The sequence below is a fragment of the Penaeus chinensis genome, chromosome 22, assembly GCF_019202785.1.
Source record: "Penaeus chinensis breed Huanghai No. 1 chromosome 22, ASM1920278v2, whole genome shotgun sequence".
Classification (NCBI taxonomy): domain Eukaryota; kingdom Metazoa; phylum Arthropoda; class Malacostraca; order Decapoda; family Penaeidae; genus Penaeus; species Penaeus chinensis.
Genome location: NC_061840.1, coordinates 28652167 through 28660512, shown reverse-complemented (window position 1 = coordinate 28660512; position 8346 = coordinate 28652167). Strand labels below are relative to the sequence as shown.

Sequence of the window (8346 nt, the reverse complement as noted above, 5' to 3'; positions counted from 1 at the left end):
AAGCAATTTTCTGAAGATGCCCATGTCGCCCCTTCCTCCCCTCTTTTTCTATTCCCTTCTGAACCTTTTTTTTTTCTTTTTTTCATTTTTGTTTTCATCCCAAGGTTCCACATTGAGTGATAACCACAGGATAAAAGGTTGCTGCAATACGTGCTGCTGACGGCTACAGAGAAAGTTCACACACAAGTACAAATTACCTAAGCATTACATATATCGGGAATGTTTTTTTTCTTTTGTTGAAATTTTTCGGGTATCTAAATTTTTTTGTTTTATGTATATCATGTATATATATATTTTTTTTCTTTAGAGGAAAGCAAAAAACAAAAAATACAAAAAAAAAAGAATGAATAAGTAAATAAAAAATGTTAAGTTGTTATTCAGTTTGTGATGCTTGTTAATAACATTTCACAGTATAAAAGCAAGGGCCTGTTGGTTCCAGCTTTTTGCAACCAAGTAATCAGTGAATGTCTAAAAGAAACATAGGAAGTAGGATGATGCCGATTTGTAATAAAATCTTTCATTTAAAATGTTTATCAATTTCCCATCTTTTTCCCCCGGTTGCCCGTTGTTGTTGTGGGGGGCTTATGAGGCACAGACTGGGACCCAATGCTGGGAAACTCCCCAACCTTGGGACTCAGCCCTCGACTCAACAAATTTTCCATGGTCTTTTTGCTACTCCTACTTTTTATCCCTCAAACCTCAAGACCCTATACCTCCAAATGTTCCATGGTGGAATTCTGATTGTACTAAAGCACTCTGTGTAAAATGTGCAGCCTAGAACAGTTACCGCTACAAACGAGGTACCCCTCATCAACTATCAGCTCTTATCTCCTTTAAAAGAGCATCTGCCTGTTTTCGTCGTACAATCCGAAATAGTAACACAAATAGCTGGCGAAATTATGTTTCCTCAATTACATCCTCAACATCTCTCAAATGTTTGGTGCCGGATCCATAAACTATCAGGCAAACATCCCCCCCATCCAGCCCCCGTCCTCCATATTCGAGATACCCTCATCTCTGATCCTCCCGAAGTCGCTAATGAACTGGGTGACTATTTCAGCCAGGTCAGTAGTGGCTCTCACCTTTCTCCACACTTCTCTTCTATTACCCCCCCCCCCCCCCCCAATGCCTTGCCCGTTGTTGTCGTGGGGGGGCTTAGGAGGCGGAGACACGGGACCCAATGCTGAGGAACTCCCCAACCTTGGGACTCAGCCCTCGACTCAACAAATTTTGCATGGTCTTTTTTTTCCCCTCCTACTTTTTCGTTTCTGTCCCTTCACCAACCCCTTCTTCTATCCACTTCCTAAGGTGTAAGAGCCGTGCTGAAAGGATGATAGGCCGACTTTGTGCCAGTCCTGAACGGCCTGAGGGAGCCATGGGCACGGTATTCCCCTGCTTTAGTTGTCTAGCCCTTACCCCTCAAGCGACCCTGAGGGGTGGACCATTTCTCTCCCCAACATACTCCAGGCTTATCATGGCCAACAATAATAACCATTAACCATTAACCATACCATTATTAGAGGCAATTGCCTCTTCATCAAATAGCTCCACCAATTCAAACTCACCCGATTCCCTGACCCCAGGCTCTCCTTTGACCATGGCTCTGAACACTACAACTAATACCCCCTCCTCAATGCCGACTAGTACAGTATCCACCCTAATCAACACCCCAGGAAACATTTCTACTCCCAACATGCTCAACTTCAACAACTATACCCCCACAACCTTCTTCATCAACTACCCCATCCTCCCTTATTACTACCTTACAACCTTATTGTCCACCTCCCCATAACACTACCTCCCTCAAAACTACTCCCTCTTCCACATGCCCCCGTCCTTCTACTACCCCCATCTCTACAAAATTCTTAAATAATCTATTTAGCCCAGCCAAATGGGACCGATTTTCGTGATCCCTCCCACAACTTCTCACACTTTCTGCTTTGACAACCTGTTTTCATTCCTCAAATGCATATACATCCTTCACTTGATCTAACCCCAATACATTACCTTACCCCTATACATTACCTTACCCAACCTTGGGCAATTCCTTTGCCCAACTTTGACAACTAATCACTAACTCAACCACCCTTCACTACCATTTACTATAGTGCTACATGACCTTAGATGTCTAGCACATTTATTTTGCTTTTAACCATTAACCATTAACCATTAACCATTCTGTTAAAACCATCAGGGAACGTACCCCCATTATCTTCACCCTATCCTCTGCTGAGTCCTTTAATGCTCAATTTTCTTCCTCTGAACTCAGTGCTGCCCTAAAATCGAGCCGCAACACTCATGAAGGCCCTGACGGTATTCACTACCGTATGGTCCAACAACTCCCATCTTCCTCATTATCCTTCCTATTAACTACTTACAACCACATATGGACATCAGGAAATTTTCCTTCTCATTGGCGAGAAGCTCTTATCCTCCCTTTCCTGAAACCCAATAAATCGGGTACCCTCCCTCAAGACTATCGCCCCATCGCACTAACTAGCTGCTTCTGCAAACTACTAGAGCGAATTGTTAACTTCCGCTTAATGTGGTATCTTGAATCCCACAATCTTATCTCACCTTCCCAGTTTGGTTTTCACCGTGCCCGAAGCACAGCTGACCCCCTTGCTCATTTTGGGACATATATTACATCCGCATTTGCACGCCATGAATCCGTACTAGCTATGTTTTTTTTACCTAGAAAAAGCATATGATACGACATGGAGGTACCATATTCTCCAGCAATTGTCCTCTCTAGGCATACATGGAAACATGGGTGTGGGTGTCTTCATAAAGTCTTTCCTCTCCCAACGCACTTTCCAGGTCAAAATTGCCTCTGCCACATCATCTTTCTTTCCTCAAATTGAAGGTGTCCCACAAGGCAGTGTGCTTAGTACCACCTTATTCCTTGCTGTAAATGACATTGCCTCAGTTCTACCACCAGGAGCCCGGTCATCACTATATGTTGATGATTTAACCATCTATGCCTCTGGCACATCCATACCAAATCTCTACCAATTTCTTCAATCTGCAATATCATAGTTTCCTCCTGGGCCACAAACCATGGCTTCTGCTTTTCTACCTCCAAATCTTTCTCCATTCTTTTCTCTCGCACACGTGTAGGTCCTCTACCTTGACTCTTCTTATATGACACTTCACTTCAACACCGTTCCTCTGGTAAATTCCTAGGCGTCATTTTTGACTCCAAACTATACTGGCGAGACCATATTCTTTACATCAAAGAAAAAGCTCGCCGCCGTCTCCGAAGTTTACAAACCCTATCCCATTTATCCTGGGGCTCAGATCGAAGAACTCTCCTTCATCTTCATGTCACCTTAATCCTTTCCACTCTAGATTATGGATGCCATATCTACTCCTCTGCCTCAACTTCTCTCCTTGCTCATCTTGATACAATCCACCACTGTGGTCTTCGCTTAGCCCTAGGTGCCTTCCGCTCCTCTCCAGTTGAGAGCCTGTACACTGAATCAGGCATACCATCTCTCTCTCGACGCCGTACCCTTCTCTCTCTCCGGTGTTATGCTCGATTCCACCAACTTCCCCTCACTAAACTAACTATCCCACGATCCCTACTTCCTACCTTTGCTTCTTCTCCACGTTTACCTACTCCTTTCTCCACTTGCATGGATACCCTCCTCTCCCATTCCCCTTTTCCCCATCTCCGACCTCTACCGTTCTCTGTCCATTATGTCCCTCCATGGCTTATACCTTATCCCCGTATTTGTTCCTCTGTTTTCCCCAACCCACCAAAATCATATATTCTTCCTACTGTCCTTTTCCTTGACCATGTCTCCATTCATTGCGCCAGTATTCATGTTTACACTGATGGCTCCAAATCCATCTCCGGTGCTGGTTTTGCAGTAACCTTCCCAACTCGTACTTTCAAATACCCCTCCCTCCTGAATCCAGTGTCCTTACTACAGAACTGTATGCATTTCTTTTTGCCTTAAAACATATACTCACGCCACTCTTCCTCTTTCACAATTTTTACCGACTCTCATAAAGTCAATACACTCGACCAACCCCCTTGTTTGTAAGATCCAGAACTGGTTGTTCTATCTGTCTACACGCCATAAAACAGTCAAATTTTGCTGGGTGCCCAGCCATGTTGGAATCCCCGGCAATGAACAGGTAGATGCATGCTACGCCGCTATGTCCACATCATACCAACCACGTATCCCAGCCACGGATTATTAACCACACTTTAAGACCTTCTTGTATAATCGGTGGCAATCTTTTTGGTCAAGTCTCCACACTAGCTCCATTTCATCGGAACAGACGTTGGGAGATGGCTCTCGCCCGCTTACGCATTGGTCACACCCGTCTAACACACTCCTATCTGATGTCACAATCCGATCCACCCCTATGTCCCTTATATAATGTTCCTCTTTCAGTCCCACACATTCTATTGTCATGCCCACGTTTTGAAGCAGTCAGTACCTCTACTTTCCCCCACCTATCCTCCCTTCACCGACCTCCCAACCTATCAGACATCCTTACAGAATCTCACACTTTCTGCTTTGACAACCTGTTTTCCTTCCTCAAATGCATATATCTACTTCACTTGATCTAACCCCTTTACATTACCTTACCTGACCTTAATCCATTCACTTGTCAAATCCTTTGCCCTGCTTTGGCAAATAATCACTAACTCAATCACCCTTCATTACCATTTACTATAGTGCTACATGACTTGGTGTCTAGCACATTTAATTTGCTTTTACCCATTAACCCCTGTCTTTTCCTGTGTCTGGGCTTCTTTTTTATGGTACTTTCCTTTTTATGTACGGATAGCTATACTATTTCTTTGAAGGCAAGGATATGATTGATAGGTGGTAACTGATGATAAGTCAACAGACTGCTGCTGATTATTACTGCATTTGGTGATTGACAGGTTTATGATGCTTAGTCGTTGAAATAATTGGATGTTACCCCAGACATATTGCACTCTGCCAGTTGTCACTACATAGCCCATATCCCAAGTCCATCCTGAACCCAAACCCCAATCTTTGTTTCGTGATCTTTGAATTGCTAGTCCCTTCTTGTGGCAAGGCTTTGTGCGCTATGAATGCATAGACCCTGGTATTGCTGGAATTTTGGGCCAAAACTTTCAGGTGCAATAATCCTGAAACTTGCCTTTTGTTCAGTCCCGACCTCTGCCTCTCCTTTGACCACTGCTCCGACCATTGATTCTAATACCCCTCCTTGATGTTTGCTGTCAATTCTATCCATTCTGAATCATCCACCCAAGTCATTACTCAACCTTCAGAATACACCCCTTCCTCTCTCCCAACATCCTCCACTCCATCTCCTACTGCAGATTCTTCATTGTCTACCCCTCTTATTACTACTCTTCATTCTTATTTTTCATCCTCTCCATACCACCCCATACACATATGGACCCAAGGGGCATTGGTGTCAGTCGGTCAAATTTTCATTAGTGTAATCCTTATATGTTTATATCTACTCCCATCTTACAATTCATGTAACATTGTGACATGACCTTGTTTTTTTGGCACTTCATTTTTCACTTCAGTCATATAACAATTATTAATACAAATCCATGTCCACAGTAGTATAATACAGTATACTCTTGAAGTGGTTACTGTACTGAGCTTAACCGAGTTGGAAACCTGCTCTCATTCCTTCCTAACTCTGAATGACTGCTCTGTGGACAACAATGATGAACAAAGCTTGGTAAGCACTACTTATTCATGTGCATATGGGGCTTAAGGGAACCATCTGGAACTTCAGGCATATAACAATTAATAAACTAAATCCATATCCATATGAGTGTACTACAGTATACTCTTGAAGTGGTTATTGTAATGACACCTGCTCTCATTCTGGCTCTGAATGAGTGCGCTATGAATAACCATGTAAGTGTGCCCACAGAGCACAATGATGAACAAAGCTTAATAAGCACTGCTCTATCACGTGTATGAGGCAGCCATGGGCAAAAACGAGTTGAGGTTAATGGTTAAAAGAAAAAATTATGCTAGACATAAGAGATCATAGAGAGCTGGTTAAATATTGTGGTAAAAAGGGTAAAAATAAGTTAATGATTAGGATAAAATGTGTGCTATAGAATAGTACAGCAGTGAAAAGGGTAAAGAAGGGGGGAGTAAGGTGGGGATTATGAAAAGGCGGAAGAATTCAAGGGCAAGGGGCGATTAGATCAAAAGGAAAGTATCAGTGTCTGAAGAACACTGCAATAAAAATGGGTAAAATAGTAGAAATGGGCATTGGAGAAGTAGGAGAAGAATCCAGGGAATGAGATAAGGGAATTGGAAGATAGTGAAGTATCAGGAAGAACATCAGGAGGGTAAGGATATGGAGAAGGATGCTGTTGTGCCATAAGGGAGTCATGTGAGGGTGGATGAGAGAGAGGAGAGTACTCTTGGGTCATGTTTAACCCCTTACTGATGGGCGAAGAAGAAGAAGAAGAAGAAGAAGAAGGAGGAGGAGGAGGAAGAGGAAGAGGAAGAGGAAGAGGAAGAGGAAGAGGAAGAGGAAGAGGAAGAGGAAGAGGAAGAGGAAGAGGAAGAGGAGAGGAGAGGAGGAGGAGGAGAGGAGGAGGAGGAGGAGGAGGAGGAGGAGGAGAGGAGGGAGGAGGAGGAGGAGGAGGAGGAGGAGGAGGAGGAGGAGGAGGAGGAGGAGGAGGAGGAGGAGGAGGAGGAGGAGGAAGGAGGAGGAGGAGGAGGAGGAGGAGGATAAGGAGGAGGAGGAGGAAGGAAGGAGGAGGAGGAGGGAGGAGGAAGGAGGGAGGAGGAGGAGGAGGGGAGGAGGAGGAGGAGGGGAGGAGGAGGGAGGAGGAGGGGAGGAGGAGGAGGTAGGAGGAGGGGAAGGAGTGAGGGAGGAAGGAGGGAGGAAGGAGGGGATTGGAGGAGAAGGGGGAGAGAAGGGAGGGGAGAAGGAGGGAGAAGGATGGGAGGAAGGAGAGGAGGAGGAGGAGGTGGAGGAGGAGGAGGGGAGGAGGAGAGGAGGAATGAGGAGGAGGAGGAGGAGGAGGAGGAGGAGGGAGGAGGAGGAGGAGGAGGGGAGGAGGAGGAGGAGGAGGAGGAGAGGAGGAGGAGGAGGGAGAGGAGGAGGAGAGGAGAGGAGATGGAGAGGAGAAGGAGGGGAGGTGGAGGGAGAAGGAGAGAGAGGGAGAAGGAGGAAGGAGAGAGGAAGGTGAAGGAGGAGGAGATGGAGGAAAGGATGAGGAGGAGGAGGAGGGAGGAGAAGGAGGAAGGAGGAAGGAGAAGGAGGAAGGAGAGGAAAGGAAAGGAGGAAGGAGGAAGGAGGAGGAGGAGGTGAGGAGGTGGAGGAGGAGGAGGAGGAGGAGGAGGAGGAGGAGGAGGAGGAGAGAGGAGGAGGAGGAGGAGGAGGAGGAGGAGGAGGAGGAGGAGGAGGAGGAGGAGGAGGAGGAGGAGGAGGAGGAGGAGGAGGAGAAGGAGGAGGAGAAGGAGAAGGAGAAGGAGAAGGAGAAGGAGAAGGAGAAGGAGAAGGAGAAGGAGAAGGAGAAGGAGAAGGAGAAGGAGAAGGAGAAGGAGAAGGAGAAGGAGAAGGAGAAGGAGAAGGAGAAGGAGAAGGAGAAGGAGAAGGAGAAGGAGAAGGAGAAGGAGAAGGAGAAGGAGAAGGAGAAGGAGAAGGAGAAGGAGAAGGAGAAGGAGAAGGAGAAGGAGAAGGAGAAGGAGAAGGAGAAGGAGAAGGAGAAGGAGAAGGAGAAGGAGAAGGAGAAGGAGAAGAAGGAGAAGGAGAAGGAGAAGGAGAAGGAGGAGAAGGAGAAGGAGAAGGAGAAGGAGAAGGAGAGAGAGAGAGAGAAAAAAAAAGAGAGAGAGTGCACTCCACAGATTGAGCGGTTTGTTATGATGCCTCAGAGTGTGACACATCGGTAAAGGGTTAACAAATTTTGGATGTCTTCAAAAGTTTCTGGAGGAGACATACTGGGGATATGCTGAGACATTTTGAAAGGATGGGAGAGGATTGAAGTGAAGGATAGCACTGGAATAGGCAGAGAGAGAAAAACCTTGTTACTGTACTTCCTGTCTGGCTTCATGTAGATTGAGGCCTAGTTTGAATCAAAGAACTGTTACCTCAGATCTGAGCTTGTAGGCAGGGCAGTTTCTATAAAATACATTATGGCACACTTGCATGACCGTGCTTATTTGAATGGTCATGACCCAGGCTGAGCCAATAGAGGGGACTGGGACATGGAAAGACAGTGTTTGGCTGGGTGGTCAAAATGCCGACATTTCAGACATGGCAGGGAAAGGGTCAATATGGTTGGACAGGGCAGGACAATCCACCAATATAAACTTCATAGGGGAGGTCATGTCTACAGAAGCC

At 45.7% G+C, this 8346-nt stretch overlaps 1 protein-coding gene across 1 annotated transcript in view; it reads left to right on the top strand.

Annotated features, from left to right (window-relative positions):
* LOC125036878 (probable protein phosphatase CG10417) overlaps positions 1-527 on the top strand; it is a 30286-nt gene extending 29759 nt beyond the window's left edge. The window contains exon 8 of the mRNA XM_047629803.1: positions 1-527. This exon is cut by the window's left edge and continues 2445 nt beyond it. The gene's annotated coding sequence lies outside the window, so the exon portion shown is untranslated.
* The last annotated feature ends 7819 nt before the right edge of the window (positions 528-8346 follow it).